This window comes from Macaca nemestrina, chromosome 12 (assembly GCF_043159975.1).
Source record: "Macaca nemestrina isolate mMacNem1 chromosome 12, mMacNem.hap1, whole genome shotgun sequence".
In the NCBI taxonomy this organism is placed as follows: Eukaryota; Metazoa; Chordata; class Mammalia; order Primates; family Cercopithecidae; genus Macaca; species Macaca nemestrina.
Window position 1 is genome coordinate 57269470 of NC_092136.1, and position 22376 is coordinate 57291845.

At 37.0% G+C, this 22376-nt stretch overlaps 1 protein-coding gene, 1 non-coding gene and 1 pseudogene across 11 annotated transcripts in view; 2 read left to right on the top strand and 1 right to left on the bottom strand.

The window, feature by feature from the left end:
• Positions 1-22376, top strand: part of LOC105488736 (serine/threonine kinase 33) — a 221534-nt gene that overhangs the window by 38175 nt on the left and 160983 nt on the right. Inside the window, exon 1 of one of the 10 annotated variants that reach the window (XM_011753095.3) lies at positions 19977-19997. The exons of the other annotated variants lie outside the window; for them this stretch is intronic. The gene's annotated coding sequence lies outside the window, so the exon portion shown is untranslated. Of the gene's footprint in view, positions 1-19976; positions 19998-22376 lie in introns of those variants that run through there. 10 annotated transcript variants of the gene reach the window in all.
• On the bottom strand, positions 9911-10026 carry LOC112427872 (small Cajal body-specific RNA 20). The gene has a single exon (XR_003019632.1). It is a non-coding gene; the product is annotated as a small Cajal body-specific RNA 20 (non-coding RNA).
• On the top strand, positions 11713-11859 carry LOC112427876 (U2 spliceosomal RNA; annotated as a pseudogene).

The window sequence follows — 22376 nt, forward strand, 5'->3', positions numbered from 1 at the left end:
GCAGATCTCTTGGCAGAAACTCTACAAGCCAGAAGAGAGTGGGGGCCAATATTAAACATTCTTAAAGAAAAGAATTTTCAACCCAGAATTTCATATCCAGCCAAACTAAGTTTCATAAGTGAAGAAGAAATAAAATCCTTTACAGACAAGCAAATGCTTAGAGATTTTGTCACTACCAGGCCTGCCTTACAAGAGTTCCTGAAGGAAGCACTAAACATAGAAAGGAACAAGAGGTACCAGCCATTGCAAAAACATGTCAAAATGTAAAGTCCATTGATGCTAGGAAGAAACTGCATCAACTAGTGAGCAAAATAACCAGCTAATATCGTAATGACAGGATCAAGTTCACACATAACAATATTAACCTTAAATGTAAATGGACTAAATGGTCCAATTAAAAGACACAGACTGGCAAATTGGATAAAGAGTCAAGACCCATCAGTTTGCTGTATTCAGGAGACCCATCTCACATGCAGAGACACACATAGGCTCAAAATAAAGGGATGGAGGAAGATCTACCAAGCAAATGGAAAACAAACAAACAAACAAAAAGCAGGGGTTGCATCTTAGTCTCTGATAAAACAGACTTTAAACCATCAAAGATCAAAAGAGACAAAGATGGTCATTACATAATGGTAAAGGGATGAATTCATCAGGAAGAGCTAACTCTCCTAAATATATATGCACCCAATACAGGAGCACCCAGATTCATAAAGCAAGTCCTTAGAGACTTACAAAGAGACTTAGACTCCCAGACAATAATAATGGGAGACTTTAACACCCCACTGTCAACATTAGACAGATCAACGAGACAGAAAGTCAACAAGGATATCCAGGAATTGAACTCAACTCTGCACCAAGCAGACCTAATAGACATCTAGAGAACTCTCCACCCCAGATCAACAGAATATACATTCTTCTCAGCACCACATCGCTCTTATTCCAAAATTGAGCACATAGTTGGAAGTAAAGCACTCCTCAGCAAATGTAAAAGAACAAAAATTATAACAAACTGTCTCTCAGACCACAGTGCAATCAAACTAGAACTCAGGACTAAGAAACTCAATCAAAACTGCTCAACTACGTGGAAACTGAACAACCTGCTCCTGAATGACTACTGGGTACATAACGAAATGAAGGCAGAAATAAAGATTTCTTTGAAACCAATGAGAACAAAGATACAACATACCAGAATCTCTGGGACACATTTAAAACAGTGTGTAGAGGGAAATTTATAGCACTAAATGCCCACAAGAGAAAGCAGGAAAGATCTAAAATTGACACCCTAGCATCACAATTAAAAGAACTGGAGAAGCAAGAGCAAACACATTCAAAAGCTAGCAGAAGGTAAGAAATAACTAAGATCAGAGTAGAACTGAAGGAGACAGAGACACAAAAAACCCTCCAGAAAAATCAATGAGTCCAGGAGCTGGTTTTTTGAAAAGATCAACAAAATTGATAGACCGCTAGCAAGATTAATAAAGAAGAAAAGAGAGAAGAGTCAAATAGATGCAATAAAAAATGATAAAGGGGATATCACCACCGACCCCACAGAAATACAAACTACCATCAGAGAATACTATAAACACCTCTACGCAAATAAACTGGAAAATCTAGAAGAAATGGATAATTTCCTGGACACTTATACTCTCCCAAGACTAAACCAGGAAGAAGTTGAATCACTGAATAGACCAATAGCAGGCTCTGAAATTGAGGCAATAATTAATAGCCTACCAACCAAAAAAAGTCCAGGACCAGACGGATTCACAGCTGAATTCTACCAGAGGGTACAAGGAGGAATTGGTACCATTCCTTCTGAAACTATTCCAATCAATAGAAAAAGAGGGAATCCTCCCTAACTCATTTTATGAGGCCAACATCATCCTGATACCAAAACCTGACAGAGATACAACAAAAAAAGAAAATTTTAGAGCAATATCCCTGATGAACATTGATGCAAAAATCCTCAATAAAATACTGGCAAACCGAAAACAGCAGCACATCAAAAAGCTTATCCACCATGATCAAGTGGGCTTCATCCTGGGATGCAAGGCTGGTTCAACATATGCAAATCAATAAATGTAATCCAGTGTATAAACAGAACCAAAGACAAAAACCACATGATTATCTCAATAGATGCAGAAAAGGCCTTTGACAAAATTCAGCGGCCCTTCATGCTAAAAACTCTCAATAAATTCAGTATTGATGGAACATATCTCAAAATAACAAGAGCTATTTATGACATACCCACAGCCAATATCATACTGAATGAGCAAAAACTGGAAGCATTCCCATTGAAAACTGGCACAAGACAGGGATGCCCTCTCTCACCACTCCTATTCAACATAGTGTCGGAAGTTCTGGCTAGGGCAGTCAGGCAAGAGAAAGAAAAAAAGGGTATTCAGTTAGGAAAAGAAGAAGTCAAATTGTCCCTGTTTGCAGATGACATGATTGTATATTTAGAAAACCCCATTGTCTCAGCCCAAAATCTCCTTAAGCTGATAAGCAACTTCAGCAAAGTCTCAGGATACAAAATCAACGTGCAAAGATCACAAGCATTCTTATACACCAGTAACAGAAAAACAGAGAGCCAAATCATGAATGAACTCCCATTCACAATAGCTTCAAAGAGAATAAAATACCTAGGAATCCAACTTACAAGAGATGTAAAGGACCTCTTCAAGGCGAACTACAAACCTCTGCTCAGTGAAATAAAAGAGGACACAAACAAATGGAAGAACATACCATGCTCTCGGATAGGAAGAATCAATATTGTGAAAATGGCCATACTGCCCAAGGTAATTTATAGATTCAATGCCATCCCCATTAAGCTACCAATGAGTTTCTTCACAGAATTGGAAAAAACTGCTTTAAAGTTCATATGGAACCAAAAAAGACCCTGCATTGCCAAGACAATTCTAAGCCAAAAGAACAAAGCTGGAGGCATCACGCTACCTGACTTCAAACTATGCTACAAGGCTACAGTAACCAAAACAGCATGGTACTGGTACTGGTACCAAAACAGAGATATAGACCAATGGAACAGAACAGAGCCCTCAGAAATAATACCACACATCTACAGCCATCTGATCTTTGACAAACCTGAGAGAAACAAGAAATGGGGAAAGGATTCCCTATTTAATAAATGGTGCTGGGAAAATTGGCTAGCCATAAGTAGAAAGCTGAAACTGGATCCTTTCCTTACTCCTTATACGAAAATTAATTCAAGATAGATTAGAGACTTAAATGTTAGAACGAAAACCATAAAAACGCTAGAAGAAAACCTAGGTAGTACCATTCAGGACATAGGCATGGGCAAGTACTTCATGTCTAAAACACCAAAAGCAATGGCAACAAAAGCCAAAATTGACAAATGGGATCTAATTAAACTAAAGAGCTTCTGCACAGCAAAAGAAACTACCATCAGAGTGAACAGGCAACCTACAGAATGGGAGACAATTTTTGCAATCTACTCATCTGACAAAGGGCTAATATCCAGAACCTATAAAGAACTCAATCAAATTTACAAGAAAAAAACAACCCCATCAAAAAGTGGACAAAGGATATGGACAGACATTTCTCAAAAGAAGACATGCATACAGCCAACAGACACATGAAAAAAGTCACGAAACAACAAGTGCTGGAGAGGATGTGGAGAAATAGGAACACTTTTACACTGTTGGTGGGACTGTAAACTAGTTCAACCATTGTGGAAAACAGTGTGGCGATTCCTCAAGGATCTAGAACTAGAAATACCATTTCTAGTCATCCCATTACTGGGGATATCCCATTACTGGGGATATACCCAAAGGATTATAAGTCATGCTCCTATAAAGACATACACACGTCTGTTTATTGAGGCACTATTCACAATAGCAAAGACTTGGAATCAACCTAAATGTCCATCAGTGACAGACTGGATTAAGAAAATGTGGCACATATACACCATGGAATACTGTGCAGCCATAAAAAAGGATGAGTTGGTGTGCTTTGTAGGGACATGGATGCAGCTGGAAACCATCATTCTCAGCAAACTATCACAAGAACAGAAAACCAAATACCACATGCTCTCACTCATAGGTGGGAATTGAACAATGAGATCACTTGGACACAGGAAGGGGAACATCACACACCGGGGCCTATTGTTGGGAGGAGGGAGGAGGGAGGAATAGCATTAGGAGATATACCTAGTGTAAATGACGAGTTAATGGGTGCAGCACACCAACAGGGCACATGTATACATATGTAACAAACCTGCACATTGTGCACATGTACCCTAGAACTTAAAGTATAATTAAAAAAAAAAAAGAATTCGTATGAAGTGCTGACATGTAAACCCAAGGATATATAATGTTTACTATTGAAACCATTTACTAAAGAAAATAAGAGACATGGTTAGCTGAATAATCAAGCAAGTATTCAAAATAAAATTAAATTTAATAATAAAAAAAACCTAAAAACTTTTACATGACAAAATCACCATGACAAGAATCAACAAACAAATACCCAAGTGGGGGAGAATGATTGCAATATATTTGACAGAAGAAGGATTGATATCATTAATATTTAGGGATCACTGGTAAGTCAACAAGAAAAAGATGAGAAAAAATCAGTATGAACAGATATTTTACAGAAAAATTTTGAAAAAATACTTAGCCTCATTTATAATTAAGAAGGTAAAAATTAAAATAAGATGCTATTTTTCATTTACCAAACTGACAAAGATGAAAAAGTTCAAAAATATCTAATGATAGCATGTGGTAAAATGCACTCTCAGATCCTTTCTTGAGGGCAGTCTGACATTTATCAAAATAATAAATACACATTTATCTCTGCAGTGCTACTGCTAAGAGTATGTTCTACAAATATATTCATCTCAGTGTACAAAGATATATGTAAAAGGTTATTGCATATAGCATCATATATAATAGAAACAATTTGGAAGCAATTTACTTGACTATTGATATGGACTTGTTAAATAATTTAGAATGCTTATCTATATTGGAATATTATATAGCCATTAAAACAAAAGATGTGTAAATATATATATGGATAATGAAAAAATGGTTAGGCTATAATACTTAGAAAAAGAGTAAGTTAGTGATAATAGGTATAGTATGAGCTTATTTACAATAATATATGATTTATACTTAGGCTGTATATATGCAAAGAAAATTTCTAGAATGTTACACAGAACCATTGGAAATGATAATCTCTGAGATGGAGAATGGAGATTCTATGGACTCTTCATTTTATCCCCTCTGGACTCTTTCACTTTTTATTGCAGCAATTATTTTCTAATTTTATAGTAATTAAAAGCAACCAAAAATAATATTTTAGCCGGTAGTGACTATGTTGCTTTTGAAAATGGAATTTAATATTCTGGGAATAAAATTATGGGGTAAAATAGTAAAACAAATAAGTAAGTTCAACTAATGTTTGTTCAACAAAGATTTAGGAAGCTCCTACTTTGCATGATGTACTAAACTGAGAGCTTAACCTGTGGAACAGATAATACTTGATAAATGCTAAAAATAGCGGTTCACATTTCTCCTAGAGGTTAAATTTTCTTAATTAAAACCAGATGAAATGAAGTCTGTTAGTGAACACTGTTTTTACTACATGATTGTCATGCACTGCCACCAACCTAGAAACTAGCACCAGGGGCAGGAAAAAATGCTAAGGTTTGTGAATTTGGCTATGCCATTTTGTTGGCTTTGTGCTTTGGTTGTCATAATATGGCTGCTGAAGGTGTTGGGAATGTGTGAGAAGGTATATTAGTGATAATGCTCATGATGACGGGAGAAGATCCTGTGTTCCTGAGCAAAAACTAGATTTGATCGAATGCTATATTTGCCAGTGCTGTTTATATTTTGTTGCTTTAAAGGCAGCAATTTTATGAAGAAGATTGTAGTTTCATGGAGGCAAGTGGACCCCTACATTTTCTAGTGTTTGGTCATGTGAATTATACCAATCTATTTAGAAATAGTGGCTGTTTTCTATTAGAGAGTCTGTGATTCTTCAAAATCTTGTGATTTCATTGAACTCAAGACATTTGAGGAATGGGAAATGATTGCAGTATCCAGTTGGCATTAGCTGTTTGAATTTGAATACCCACACAGTCAGTCGTGCTATATTAACACTTGTTTTGAAAACGTGAATTTACTGCAACGCCATTGATATATTAGGAAGCAATTTGAGCATAAATGAATTTCGTGTTTGCCTTATCCATGATTTTGTCAGCAAGAAACACCAAGTGAACATAGAATACAGCACACAGTTGAACCAAGCCCAGTAGGAACACACAAAACGGACACATGTACATACCTGGAATATCTACCAGCTACCTCAGTTCACCACAAGTTTTGAGCCACACCCACTCACATCTGGTGTCACACCTTTCCTTCTGATTTCAGATAACCTTCTTTCTGGCACCCATGATGAATTCAAAAGCTATAGTCTTTCAAATGTCTATATCTATAAGTAAACTTCAGGTCTTTTTTTCAAGGTAAGGTGCCATATATTTATGTTTCCTAACCATTTAACATGTATAAAAATGCTATGATTTTTTATTAGGTTTCGTGTGTGTGTGTGTGTGTGTGTGTCACTGACAAAGATTTGGAGTTTTGTGTCCCTAGCTACATTTCCATTTCCCCCGTAAGTCCTTGTTTGTGCCATTTTTGCATAGTGTAGTGATTTTTAGGAATGTATTTCCTTATAGTGAAATTGACTATATCTCTCTGAACAAATTTATGCTGGTCTTTTTTCCTTTTCATTTTAAGTTTATGTAGTGCATCTGATTTGCAATAGTTGAACAAACACACCCCTGCAAACGAATGATGGAAATCTTATTTTTCCTTTTGCTGCGGGTAATTCATTGTACCAAGTTAGCTCAACATTTCTAGTTTTAAACCAACTTCTCTAGCTACTTATTGGCAGTTGGTTAGGCCTTCATGTGTCCTAGCAAATTGAGTGATTTTTCTAAGTTAAATTTTTGTGAAGGGCTGCAACTTGAGATAAGGTCCCAAATGCCTCATGTTGAACTCCTTTGGACTTCTCTAGACTTCTGTGACTTGAGGTTCATTACATTGCTAATCGTCTGTGTTCATTATTATATGAAGAAAGCCTTGCACCAAGTTTGTGGCATGAAGTAAGTACGTAGGTATAAACAGCATGTGATTGAAAACCAAGTATTTATTTGGAAGTGAATTACTTGTTTTTTTTTTTTTTTTTTTTTTTTTTTTTTTTAAAAAAGCTTAATCATCTTTTTGAGGGTTTTTTCCTACTCCAGTGATGATACAGATTAAAGTAAAAATCTTTCATTGAATGCTGAAGTTCCTTTTTGAGATTCTAACATGATATACATGAATAAAGGAGTTACAAGTCTATAATTGCCTTCTTTACATCTGACTTATAATGCTTTCTTGTGCCCAGGTTCTGTTCCTTATTCTAGTTCACTTAGTAGTTGCACTAGGAATTATTTCTGTAAAAATATGAGAGATAGGAATGTATATTTTGACTTGAATATTTGTTTTAAGGTTTTCTTTGGGTAAGTACAGGTTTTTATTCTGATTTTGGCACATAGGAATTCAGCTTTAAGTTGAAATTTAAGACTTCCTGACTGCCTGCCTGCCTGCCTGCCTGCCTTCCTTCCTTCCTTCCTTCCTTCCTTCCTTCCTTCCTTCCTTCCTTCCTTCCTTCCTTCCTCCTCCCTCCTTCCCTCCCTCCCTCCCTTTCTTTTCTCCTCCTCCTCCTCCTCCTCTCTCCTCTCTCCCCTCTCCCCTCTCCCCTCTCCTTTCTCCCTTCTCCCTTCTCTTCTTTTTCTAGACAAGGTCCCCCTCTGTTGCCAAGGGGGAGTGCAGTGGCACAATCAAGGCTCACTGCAGCCTTGACCTCCCAGGCTCAAGTGATCCTCCTACCTCAGCCTCCCAAGTAGCTGGGACCACAAGCATGCACCATGATGGCCAGCTAATTTTTTGATTTTTTGTAGAGATGAGGTCTCACTATGTTGCCCAGGCTCAAGTGATCCTCCTGCTTTGGCCTCCCAAAGTGTTGGGATTACAGGCATGAGCCACCATGCCTGGTTTAAGATTTCTTTTAATTTTCTCTTTGAAAGAAAGTATCTTAGTCAATAGTAAGTGCATCTAGCAAAGAGGGGCATTACTATGGTGACACTAAAATCTGTTCTTCTCTTCTTCATTCATTCATTCTTCATAGAACAAATATTTGTTAGGTGCCTAATATGTGTTACATCATTTTAGGCTCCGGAGGATATAATGATGAGCAAAAATACAGTCTTTCCCCTCACAGTCTAGTGGGGGAAATAGACTTTAATTAATTAGTGACCAAAATATATGCTTATAAATTGTGATAAGTGTTATGAAGAAAGTGTACAAGTTCCTTTGAAAGAGAACAACAAGGGGACCCAATTTGGATAAGTGATTTAAAAAAGGCCTTTCTGAAGAAGTGACATTTAAACTGAAGTCTACAGGATAAGGAGTTTACTGGAAGGGAAAGGGGGTGGAAGGATTTCCAGGCAGAGGCAAGAGGTTTTGTGATATCATTTTATAGTACTTATGACCTTTTTAGATGCTTATATAATTAGGTACTAGTCTATGAGCAAGACAGTTTATAGAGCTGTGTTACTGAAAAGATGCATATAAATTACATTTTTATAAATGAATTCCTGAATTCCTGCAGGCTTACATTATACTCACTGTGCTATATCATCTGCATTTGATTGATGTTCAGTTACTTCAATTACTGCTAGATTGATCTTTCTAAAGCACAACTTTGATGATGCTTTTTTCTGCTCAGAAATCTTTACCAGCTCCCCAATTACCCGATAAAATCCAGACTTCTTAGCCTCATGGTCAGGCCCTCCCTAACTGGCCCTAGTCTCAATATTCTATTTCAACTTTACTCCTATTTCTGAGGTACTCTCTTGGCCAACAGAACTTCTGGACGATCATGGGTGCTTTCTTATGTGCCCACCTTCACTTGCATTGCTTCTCTTTCCTTGCAATCTGTTCACCTTGTTCTTAGACTGCCCAAATCCTGTGTATATATCCAGGCCCATTTCAGATGTTAACATTTGATCTCAGTGTCTTCTCTGATCACCCCAGCTGGAAGTCACTTCTTTTTCTTCTGACTTCTTATGCCATTTTTATTTTTACTGTTCTTTAGGTACTTTTCCCTTCTTGTTTTTAAAAAACTTATTATTTTTAATTGACATCATAATCGTATACATTTGTAGGGTAGAATGTGATGTTTTGATACATGCACACAGCATGGAGTGATTAAATCAAGCTAATTAACATATCCATCACCTCACTTTTTTTGTGGTAAGATAATTAGAATTTACTTTCTTTATTATTTTTATTATTTTTTTTTAAGATGGAGTCTTGCTCTATCACCCAGGCTGGAGTGCAATGGCTCAATCTGAGCTCACTGCAACCTCTGTCTTGCAGATTCAAGTGATTCTCCTACCTCAGCCTCCCAAGTAACTGGGATTACAGGCGCTCACCACCACACCCATCTGCTTTTTGTGTTTTTAGTAGAGATGGGGGTTTCGCCATGTTGCCCAGGCAGGTCTTGAACTCCTGAGCTCAGGCAATCCACTCACCTAGGCCTCCCAGTGTGCTAGGATTACAGGCAGGAGCCACAGCGACCAGTCAGTTTCTTAATTCTTTTTAAACGTGCAATATGCTATTATTGACTATAGTCACCCTGCTATGCAATAGATCTCAAAACATTCCTCTTGTCTACCCTTTGACCAGCAGTTCTCCATTCCTTCCCTCCTATTCCTCCCAGCCTCTGGTAATCATCATTCTACACTCTACTTCTATGAATTTGACTCTTTTAGGTTCTACATATAAGTAAGATTGTGTGGTGTTTGTCTTTTGTTTTCAAATGCCCAAGGGAGGTAAACAAGGCTGCCCAGATAATGATTCTCAAGGGCTATCTTGGCCTCCAACCCTGGCTGAAGAGAAAAAAGATCCCCTATGGCCCTGTGGGAGAGAGGTCCTCTGTCTTTCTGTGCCTGGCTCATTTCACTTAATTTCACTTAACGTAATGTCCACCAGGCTTATCCACAGTGTTGCAAATGACAGGATTTCCTTCTAAACAAGGCTAATAATATTCCATTGTGTGTGTGTGTGTGTGTGTGTGTGTGTGTATATATATATAAAACGTTTTTTATCCATTCATCTGTTGATGGGCACTGAGGTTGTTTTCACATCTTGGCTATTGAGAGTAATGTTGCAGTGAACGTGGGAGTGCAGATCTCCTTCTGACATACTGATTTTGGTACTTTGGGTGTGTACCCAGCAGTGGGATTGCTGAATCATATAGTAGTGATGTTTTTAGTTTTTTTGAGGAACCTCCGTACCGTTTTTCGTAATAGCTGTACTAATTTACATCCCCACCAACAGTGTACAGGTGTTCCCTTTCTCTGCATCCTCACTAACACTTATCTTTCATCATTTTGATAACAGCCATTCTAACAGGTATGAGGTGATATCATTTCATAATGGTTTTAATTTGCATTTCTCTGATGATTAGTGATGTTGAACATTGTTTTCATGAACTGGTTGGCTATTTGTATGTCTTTGTATAAATGTCTGTTCAGGTCATTCACGCTTTTTTTTTTTTTTTTTTTTGAGATGGAGTCTCACTCTGTCGCCCAGACTGGAGTGCAGTGGCATGATCTAGAATCACTGCATCCTCCACCTCCCAGATTCAAGCGATTCTCCTGCCTCAGCCTCCCCATTAGCTGGGAGAACAGGTGCATGTCACCATGCCCAGCTAATTTTTTGTATTTTTAATAGAGATGGGGTTTCACTGTGTTAGCCAGGATGGTCTTGATCTCCTGACCTCGTGATCCACCTGCCTCGGCCTCCCAAAGTGCTTGGATTACAGGCGTGAGCCACCACACCCGGCCAATTCATTGATCAGGTTATTTGTTTTCTTGCTATTGAGTTGTTTGAGTTCCTTACATATTTTGGATATTAATCCTTTATCAGATACATTGTTTGTAAATGTTTTCTCTTACTCTGTGAGTTGTCCCTTCACTTTGTTAACCTGTTTCCTTCGCTCTGCAGAAGCTTTTTAGGTGGATGCCATTCCACTTGTCTATTTTTGCTTTTGTTGCCTGTGCCTTTGGGGTCATATCCAAAAAATCATTGCCTAGTCTAATGTCACAGAGCTTATCCTCTGTGTTTTCTTTTAGTAGTTTTATAGTTTCAGATCTTATATGTAAGTCTTTAATCCATTTGGAGTTGATTTTTATATATGGTATGAGATAAAAATGCAATTTCATTCTTCTGCATGTGGATATTCATTTTTTCCATCATCATTTATTAAATAGGGTGTCCATTTCCCATTGTGTGTTGTTTGCACCTTTGTTAAAAAAAAAAATCAGTTGACTATTAATGTGTGGGTTTCTGGGATTTCTGTCCTGTTCCATTGGTCAGTGTGTCTATTTTTATGCTAGTACCATGCTGTTTTGATTTTGATAGTCTTAAAATATACAGTCATATAGCGCATAACAACATTTTGGTCAATGATGGATCACATATACGGTGGTGGTCCCATATGATTATAATGGAGCTAAAGAATTCCTATTGTCTAGTGACATTGTAGGTGATGTGACATTGTAAGGCAACACATCACTCAGGTGTTTGTAGTGATGCTATTGTAAACAAACCTACTATTGCTTCTCGGCCTTTTGGCTAAGATCAAGTGTAACAAACCTATTGTACTTCCAGTTGTATAAAAGCGTAGGACTTGTACTTATGTAAAGTATATAATACTAGATAATAATAAGCAATTACATTACTCGTTTATATATTTACTTATATATATGATATGTATACCATATATATGATATGTATAACATATATATATGATATGTATACCATATATATATATATATACTTTTTTTTTTTTTTGAGACAGAGTCTCCCTCTGTCACCCATGCTAGAGTATAGTGGCTTCATCGTAGCTTACTCTGCAGCCTTGAACTCCTAGATTCAAGTGATCCTCCTGCCTCAGCCTCCTGAGTATCTGGGACTATAAGTGTGTGCCACATACCTGGCTAATTTAAATTTTTTTTGTGTGTGTGGAGATAAAGTCTCACTGTATGGCCCAGGCAGCTCTTGAACTCCTGGGCTCAAGCGATCCTCCTGCCTTGGCCTCCTAAAGTGTTGGGATTATAGACATGAGCCATCACCCAGCCTTTATTATGCTCTTTGTTATTTTAGAGTCTATTCTTTTCACTTATTAAAAAAGTTAACTGTTAAGCAGCCTCAGGCAGGTCCTTCAGGAGGTATCCAGAAGCAGGCATTTTTATCATAGGAGATAACAGCTCCATGCTTGTTATTGCCCCTGAAGACCTTCCAGAGGAACAAAATGTGGAGGAGGAAGACAGTGATACTGATGATCCTCATCCTGTGTAGATGTAGACTAATGTGTGTGTATGTGTCTTAGTTTTTAACAAGAAAGTTTAAAAAGTAAAAAAGAAATGAGTAAAAGAACTGAAAAATAGAGAAAAGCTTGTAGAGTAAGGATATAAAGAGATAAAATAGTTTTGTACAGCTGAACCTCTGTTTGTGTTTTAAGCTATGTGTTACTAAAAAGAAGCAAAAAGTTTAAAAAAAGGTAAAAAGTTTATGAAGTAGAAAAGTTACAGCAAGCAAGGTGATGTCAGCAAAATGACAGAATAGAAGATCCTCTGGCATCACTTTCCGTACAAAAATACAACTAGAAATGATTTAAAAACAAGAATACCATCCTGAATATACCAGAACTTGGAGGAGAAACTGAGAAACCCCATAGACTCACAGAATCGAGATAAGCGTTAAGAGAAAAGGTCATTTCAGTCTGTGCCACTTCCTTCCCCAAGCTGGCATAATGCCACTCACAGAGAATTTTTCTAGACCTATGGCTTATAGGGTGATAGGAGGGAATTGGAGGTGGGCATTCATTCTCGCCACTGGTCTGGAATCTTTGTGAGAAGCCTACTCGAGATATACTCCATAGGAACCACTGGGAATACCAGGAGGGTTGTACCATCTGGGGGTGAATTGGGGGCACACAGAGGCACTGAGCACAGTGACTGGTGTGCAGATCTTGGTGGCTCTTTAGCTCTCCAATCAGCAGGGACACCATGTTGGAGAGACAGGCCAGGGGCATAGTGCTGCAAGGGCACAGTTCATGGAAAGGCTGGAATACCTAGCAGGATTTTCCACAAAGCCTAGGCGTTTGAATCAAGCCTTCCCCTGACCTAGAAATAACTAAAAGGCCGGGATTAAGTTCTGGTGCCCATTTATGTTTTTCCTAGATTAGGAAGCAATAACAGCGCAGCAATATAGTTCTGGGGTAAAGTTTTAGTTCTTACACTCACTACAAGTTCTGCGCAGAATGGGAAAAAATGACAAGCCGGAGTTTAAGTTCTGATATGAAGAAGTAAAGGTCCAACACCACCAAAGAACACCTGCAAAAACTAGTGGAGGCAGCTCTCTCCTTAAATGTGCAGTCATCAACAAAAAGACACAAGGATTGTGAAAACTCAGGAAAATATAATGCCACCAAAAGATACTAACAGAGCTCTAGCAGTGTTCCCAGAAGCATTGCAGATCTATGAAATGTCTGACTAAGAATTCAGAATAAGGCCAGGCATGGTGGCTCATGCCTGTAATCATAGCATTTTGGGAGGCTGAGGTGTGCAGATCGCTTGAGGTCAGGAGTTCGAGACTAGCTTGGCCAACATGGTAAAACCCTGTCTCTACTAAAAGTACAAAAATTAGCCAGTTGTGGTAGTAGGCACCTATAGTCCCAGCTACTCAGGAGGCCGAGGCAGGAGAGTCACTTGAACCCAGGATGCAAAAGTTGCAGTGAGCCAAGATTGCACCACTACACACCAGCCTGGGTAATAGAACAAGACTCTGTCTCAAAAAAAAAAAAAAAAAAAAAAAAAAAAGAATTCAGAATAACCCCCTTAAAGAAGTTCAGGGAGTCGTTTTGCCTGCTGCCATCCATGTAAACTATGACTTGTTCTTTCTTGCCTTCTGCCATGATTGGGAGACCTCCCTAGCCATATAGAGCTGTGAGTCCGCTAAACCTCTTTTTCTTCCAGTCTTGGGTATGTCTTTATCAGCAGTGTGAACACTTACACTGTAAATTGGTACCAGTAGATTGTGGTGCTGCCGTAAATACCCAAAAATGTGGAAGTGACTTTGGAACTGGGTAATAGGCAGGGGTTGGAACAGTTTGGAGGGCTCAGAAGAAGACAGGAAGTGTGGAAAAGTTTGGAATTTCCTAGAGATTTGTTGAATGGCTTTGCCCAAAATGCTGAAAGTGATATGGACAACTAAGTCCAGGCTGAGGTAGTTTCAGATGGAAATGAGGAACTTGTTGGGAACTGGGGCAAAGGTGACTCTTGTTATGTTTTAGAAAAGAGACCAGTGACGTTTTTCACCTGCCTTAGAGATGTGTGGAACTTTGAACTTCAGAGAGATGATTTAGAGTATCTGGTGGAAGAAATTTCTAAGCAGCAAAGCACCTAGGTGACTTGGGTACTGTTAAAGGTATTCAGTTTTATAAGGGAAACAAAGCATGAAAGTTCAGAAAATTTGCAGCCTGACAATGCAAGAAAATCCTGGTTAAGTGTGGTGGCTCATGCCTGTAATCCTAGCACTTTGGGAGGCTGAGGTGGGTAGATCACAAGGTCAGGAGTTTGAGACCAACCTGGCTAGTATATTAGTAGAAGGAAAGAAAAATAATAAAGATCAGAGCAGAAATGAATTTGAGGCTAAAAAAAATTACAAAAGACCACCCTGAAACTATTGCTATTTTAAATTACATATTCTGGGACCTTATTATTATGTAGAGTTTCAAACAAAAGTATTTTTGTAAGAAGAATTATTACTATCATCAAATAATATTTCTTCGAAATTGTTACAACAATTGTTTGTTCATTAATTATATAGTTATATAAAACTTTTGCAGAAGATGCTGATATATCACTGAAAGCCATGATTCGTTCAGAGCGATATTTGTAATTACGGAAATACAAAGTACAAAGTTAGTATTTGACATTTATTTGAAATCATGTTACAGAAACACTGACTTTTGTTTTTTTTTTTTGTTTTTTTTTTTTTGAGACGGAGTCTCGCTCTGCCGCCCAGGCGGGAGTGCAGTGGCCGGATCTCAGCTCACTGCAAGCTCCGCCTCCCGGGTTCATGCCATTCTCCTGCCTCAGCCTCCCGTGACTTTTGTTTTAAGTAAAGATAAGCTGACTTAAAAAATCAATGAATTTAAAAGTTGTCTTTTTTTAAAATCTGAAAATCAATAAATCTTTGACTAGACTAAGAAAAAAGAGAGAAGACCCAAATAAATAAAATCAGAGATGAAAACATTACAGCTGATAACCACAGAAATACAAAGGATCATTATAGAATCTCACGAACAACTATATACCAACAAATTGAAAAACTTAGAAGAAATGAATAAATTCCTATATACATAACATATAAGAATTGAACCATGAAGAAATAGAAAACCTGAACAGACTAATAGTGATTTATGAGATTGAAGCAACAATCAGAAGTTTCCCAATAAAGCTCAGGACCCAATGTCTTCACTATTGAATTCTCACGAATGGGTAAAGAAAAGCTAATATCATTTGTATTCAAACTATTTCAGAAAATTGAGGAGGGAATAGTCCAAACTCATTCTACAAGGCTAGCATCACTCTCACACCAAAACCAGGCAAAGCCATAACAGAAAGAAAAAAAAAGAAAAGAAAACTACAGGCCAATATCCCTATTGAACATAGATGCAGAAATCTTCAATGAAACACTAGCAAATTCAACAACACGCTGAAAAGATCATTTACCACAATCAAGTGTGATTTACACCAGGGATGCAAGGGTGTTTCATCATATGTAAATTAATGTGACATATCTGATTAACAGAATCAAGAACAAAAATTATATGGTCATTTCAATAGATACTGAAAAAGTATTCATATATGGTCATTTCAATAGATACTGAAAAAGTATTCAATAAAATTTAACATCCCTTCATGATAAAAACTCTGAACAAACTGAGTATAGAAGGAACATACCTGAAATCAATAGAGACCGTATATGACCACACCACAGCTAACAATTTGTCTATCAGTTCTAACCCTTTTTTGGTGGAGTCTTTAGGTTTTCCTAAATATAAGATCATGTCATCTGTGAAAAAGGATAAATTGGCTTTCTCCTTTCCAATCTGGATGTCCTTTATACAAAACCAGCATGCAAAAATCAGCAGTATTTTTATACACCAACAGTGAACAATCTGAGAAATTAAGAAAGTAATCTCATTTACAATAGCTACAAAAATATAAAACACCTAGGAATAAATTTAACCAAAAAATAAGACACCTGGGAAAAAATTTAACCAAAGAAGTAAAATATTTCTGTAATGAAAATGATAAAATATGAAGAAAGAAATCAAAGAGAACACAAACAAATGGAAAGATGTCCCATGATCATGTATTGGGAGAATTAATATTGTTGAAGTATACATACTACCCAAAGTGATCTACGGATTCACTGCAATCCCTCCCAAAATACCAATGACATTCTTTACAGAATAGAAAATTTTTTAAAAAATTTGTGTGGACCCACAAAAGACTGAATAGCCAAAAGAATTGTGAGCAAAAATAACGCAGTTGAGGGCATCACAATTTTTGACTTCAAAATATGTTATAAAACTATAGTAAGCAGAACAGCATTGTACTGGCATAAAAATAGACACACAGACCAATGGAACAGAATAGATAACTCAGAAATAAATCCATACATTTATAGCCAACTTATTTTCAACAAATGTTCCAGAAACATGCATTGTGGAAAGGACAGCCTCTCTAATACATGATACTGGGGAAAGTGTATATCCATATGCAGAAGAAGGAAACTAGATCCCTATCTCTCACCATATCCAAAAACAAAATAAATGCATTGAAGGTTTAAATGTAAGACTTGAAACCATGAAACTTTTTTTGTGGTATACTTTAAGTTCTAGGGTACATATGCACAGCGTGCAGGTTTGTTACATACGTATGCATGTGCCATGTTGGTGTGCTGCACCCATTAACTCGTCATTTACATTAGGTGTATCTCCTAATGCTATCCCTTCCACCTCCCCCCACCCCACAACAGGCCCCGGTGTGTGATGTTCCCTTTCCTGTGTCCAAGTGTTCTCATTGTTCAGTTCCCACCTATGAGTGAGAACATGTGGTGTTTGGTTTCCTGTTCTTGTGATGGTTTGCTGAGAATGATGGTTTCCAGCTTCATCCATGTCCCTACAAAGGACACGGACTCATCCTTTTTTATGGCTACATAGTATTCCATGGTGTATATGTGGGTCTAGGCAAAGATTTTTTTTGGATAAGACCCCAAAAGCACAGGCAACAAAAGCGAAAATAGACAAATGGGATTACATCAAGTTAAAAAGCTTTTGCACAGCAAAGGAAACAATTAACAGAGTGAAGCAACAACCTACAGAATGGAAGAAAATATTTACAAACTCTCCATCCACAAGGAATTCATAACCAGAATAGATAAGGAACTCAAACAATTCAATAGCAAAATAATGAATAATCTGATTTTAAAAATGAGCAAATGACCTGAATAGCTTCTCAGAAGAAGACATATGGGGCTAGGTGGAGTGGCTAATACCTGTAATCCCATCACTTTGGGAGGCTGCAGCGGGCGGATCACCTGAGGTCAGGAGTTCGAGACCGGCCTGGTCAACGTAGTGAAACCTTGCCTCTAAGAAAAATACAAAATTAGTCACGCATGGTGGCGCATGCCTGTAATCCCAGCTACTAGGGAGGCTGAGGCAGGAGAATCACTTGAACCTGGGAGGTGGAGGTTGCAGTGAGCTGAGATTGCGCAACAAGAGCGAAACTCCGTCTCAGAAGAAACAAACAACAACAAAAAAGAAGACATAAAAAGGGCCAACTCTATATGAAAAAATTCTTATCGCTAATCATAAGGGAAATGCAAATCAAAACCACAATGTGGTATTTTGCATCAGTTAAAATGGCTATTCTCCAAAAGGAAAAGTAACAGATGCTAGTGAGGATGTGAAGAAAGGGAGAAGCTAGTGCACTGTTGGCAGGAATTTGAATTAGTACATCCATTATGTAAACATTATGGAGGTTCCTCAGAAAATTAAAAATAGTCTACTGTATGATCCAGCAATCCCACTGCTGGATATTTATCCAAAAGAAAAGAAATCAGTATATCAAAGGGATACCTGCATTCCCATGTTTGTTGCAGCACTATTCACAATAGCCAAGATATGGAATCAACCTAAGTGCCCACCAGTGGATGAATGGATAAAGAAAATGTGGTAAATATACACAGCGGAATATTATTCAGCCATAAATGACAATGAAATCCTGTCATTTTCAGCAACTTGGGGGGAAGTGGAGATCATTATCTTAAATAAGCCGGGCACAGAAAGACAAATATTGCATGATTTCACTCACGTGGGGGATAAACAAGTTAATGCCATAGAGGTAGAGAGTGGACTGATGGTTCCAAGGAGCTGAGAAGGGTAAGGTAGTGGGGATGAAGAGAGGTTGGTTAGTGAGTACAAAAATATAGTTAGATAGAAGGAATAAGTTCTAGGGTTTGATAGCACAGTAGCGTGACTATAGTTAACAGTAATTTATTTTATATTTCAAAATAGCTAGAAGACAAGATTTGGAATGTTTCCAGCATAAAGAAATGATAAATGTTTGAGGTAATGGATAGCCTAATTACCCTGATTTGATCATTACATGTTGTGTGAATGTATCAAAATCTCACAGGTACCTCATAAATATGTGCAATTCTCATATATCAACAAAAAGTTACAGTAAGCTAGAGTTAATTATTGAAGAAAGAAAAAGTTTTAAAAATAAATTTAGTGTAGCCTAAGTGTGCAAGTATTTGTAAAGTGTACAGTAGTATGCAGTAATCACCTGTGCCTTCACATTCACTCCCCACTGACTCACTGTTCTACCCAGAGTATCTTCCTGTCCTGCAAGCTGCATTCGTGGTAAGCGCCCTATACAGGTGTATCATTTAAAAAATATTTTATCTGTGTTTTTACTGTACTTTTTCCATGTTTAAATACACAAATACCATTGTGTTACAATTGCCTACAATATTTAATACAGTAAAATGCTATACAGGTTTGTAGCCTGGGAACAAGAGGCTACACCACATAGCCTGTGTGTGTAGTAGGTTGGACCGTCTAGGTTTGTGTAAGCGCACTCTATGGTGTTTGCACAATGATAAATTACCCATTGACACATTTCTCAAATGTATTCCCATTGTTAAGCAACACATGACTGTATTTTGAAATTAGGAGGTGTGAGACCTCTAGCTTTGTTCTTTTTGCTCAAGATTGTGTTGGTCATTCATCTCTCTTCTTGTTTTGAAGTTATTTCTAGGCATGTCTTACCTTCCTAACTAGACCTTTATGTTTCTTGAGACCAAAGCCTGTGAAGGATGAGTCTGCTTCTTTCACGGTGCCTAATACAGTCCCTTGCACATGGTAGGCTCTTAATAAAAATTTCTTAAGCTAATTTATAAGTTAATTGTTGGTGGCTTGATTGCCCTGAAAGAGTACTTAGTAATCTTTAAACAAACACATCAGGGGACTGATATGCATATAAATACTTTGTAACATTAGTAATCTTAACTTTGTATTTTCCTTCAAAGGTATACTACTAGATTGGGGTATTTGTATTTTGTTTTGCCCAATTTAGTGACACTGATTCACAGAGATTATTTTAGATTCATAAATGGTGCTGTCATTTCTATTTTTGCCTCTCTTTTAAAGGTTTGCATGCTCATTTAGCTGTAAAAAAGGATGAAAAGAACAATCAGCACCCTCACTGGTTGTTGATTCCCAGTAGAAAGATATAGATTTGAAAGCATGTCTAGGTAATGTATTTATTTTGATTGTTTTGGGTTTTCCTAGTGCATGTGGCTTCAGATGAGGTTGGAATAACCCCACAAAGAATTTCCTTATTCATTGGTTCATTTGGACTTACACTTCTGGTAGATAGCTTCCTATTTGTAAGTTTTTATTTAAAACCATTTCCCTTTGAGAAGTTGTGCCCTTCACTTCTCTCTGAATAAACATTTGAAAAGCTTTTGGATTGCTCTTCAATCTATGACTTAAGTAGGACCATGTCATGGTTTTAGCTGATGCAGTTTTTAGAACATCTCTTATTGGAATAACATTATCTCAGGGCAATATTTAAATATAAGAGGGAGTGATCTATTTCTCATAGAAACATTTGTCTCTAAGGACAACTAAAACAAAGTACAGTAGCGGAATAATGTATAAACATTTGTAATTGACTTAGTATTTGTAATTTATCTGACATTATTATTTTGGCTAGAAGCATTTTAAAAATAAGTCTCTTTTAGTTATATTGTTTTCCCCCATGCATAAGTGGTAGGTTCTTTAAAGGGAAGTAGTTTGGGAATTCCATATGTTTATGATTAACTATTCTTCTTAAATTTTAACCCTGGAATAATATATGGTTCTATAGAAAACAATGAGTATATGTCAATTATCAGAGGCTCTATTTCTTTGAATATATAGTTGACTTATCTTACAAAATTATTATGTAGATAGTAAAACAATTAAAAAATTTTAAAAACTATAAAGAAAAAATAAAATTTACTTATAATTTTCTTTTGAGAAACAATCATTCTTCTAAGTATTTGTTAATAAAATCAATCTGTAGCTACATGAAGTTAAGGATCCATGTACATATATGTATTTATATATGTATATGTATATTATATATGTATATTTATATGTATTTATATACATGCATATATATAAAAATATATATAATTTCCATTTGGGATAGTTTTCATATTAGATTAAATTGGGAATGCCAGAGTCTTGTAAGTGGGAGTTGAACAATGAGAACACATGGACACAGGGAGGGGAGCATCACACACCAGGGCCTTTTGGGGGATGGGGGGCTGTGGGAAGGATAACATTAGGAGAAATACCTAATGTAGTTGACGGGTTGATGGGTACAGCAAACCACCATGGCACATGTATACCTATGTAACAAACCTGCACATTCTGCACAGTATCCATAACTTAAAGTATAACAAAAAAAAAAAAAGAAAAAAAATCGTTTAGTATTATTTTGAACTGGCAATTGTGAATTACTATTTAAAAAAATCACATGGGCATTTTAACCTTTTCTAGTTGTATTTTTCGCACGAGTGTTTTCTTTTATATTTTTAATGTTTGTGAGTACATAGTAAGTGTATATATTTATGGGGTACATGAAATATTTTGATACATGCATGCAATGTGTAATACCTCATGGAGAATGGGGTATCCATCCCCTCAAGTATTTATCCTTTGTATTACAGATAATCTAATTACACTTTTAGTTATTTTAAAATGTACAATTAAGTTATTATTGACTATAGTCACCCTGTTGTGCTATCAAATAGTAGGTCTTATTCATTCTTTCCATTTTTTTATGTACCCATTAACTATTCCCATCTTCCCCCTACCACCCACAACCCTTCCCACCCTCTGGTAGCCATCCTTCTACTTTCTATGTCCATGAGTTCAATTGTTTTGATTTTTAGATACCACAGATAAATGAGAACATGTGATATTTGTCTTTCTGTGCCTGGTTTATTTCACTTAACATCATAATCCCCAGTTCCATCCATGTTGTTGCAAATTACAGAATCACAATGAGTATTTTCTAAAGAGTATTTAAATTTTGTTTGATCTTGACTTGTAAATTTGAAATAACTTGGTTTATGAACAAATGTGGCCAAATAAAATAATAGTGTTTTAATTCCCATAGTTAAAAATATATTTTTGAACTCTTAATCACTGAAGAAATTTGAAATGTTTGAGTGACAATTAAATGGTGAATATGTGTCCCTCTTTTAGATTCCTTGGAAAACTATATCATAGGGCAAGATCCTTAATGGACGAGTGATTTTTCGTCTCTTTAGTCAGATTTGCCACCCTAGGGAAATCTAATGAATGACTAGATAAATATTTTGAGAACGAAACAGAGTCTGCATTGGGCGGCATCACATTGATGGAGTAGTAAGAAGCTATAAAAAGTGAAAACCAGGCCAGGTGCAGTGGCTCATGTCTGTAGTCCCAGCACTTTGGGAGGCTGAGGCGTGTGGATTGCTTGAGTCCAGGAGTTCAAGACCAGCCTGGGCAACATGGCGAAACCCTATTTCTACAAAAAATACAAAAATTAGCTGGGTGTGGTGGTGTGTACCTGTAGTCCCAGCTACTCAGGAGAC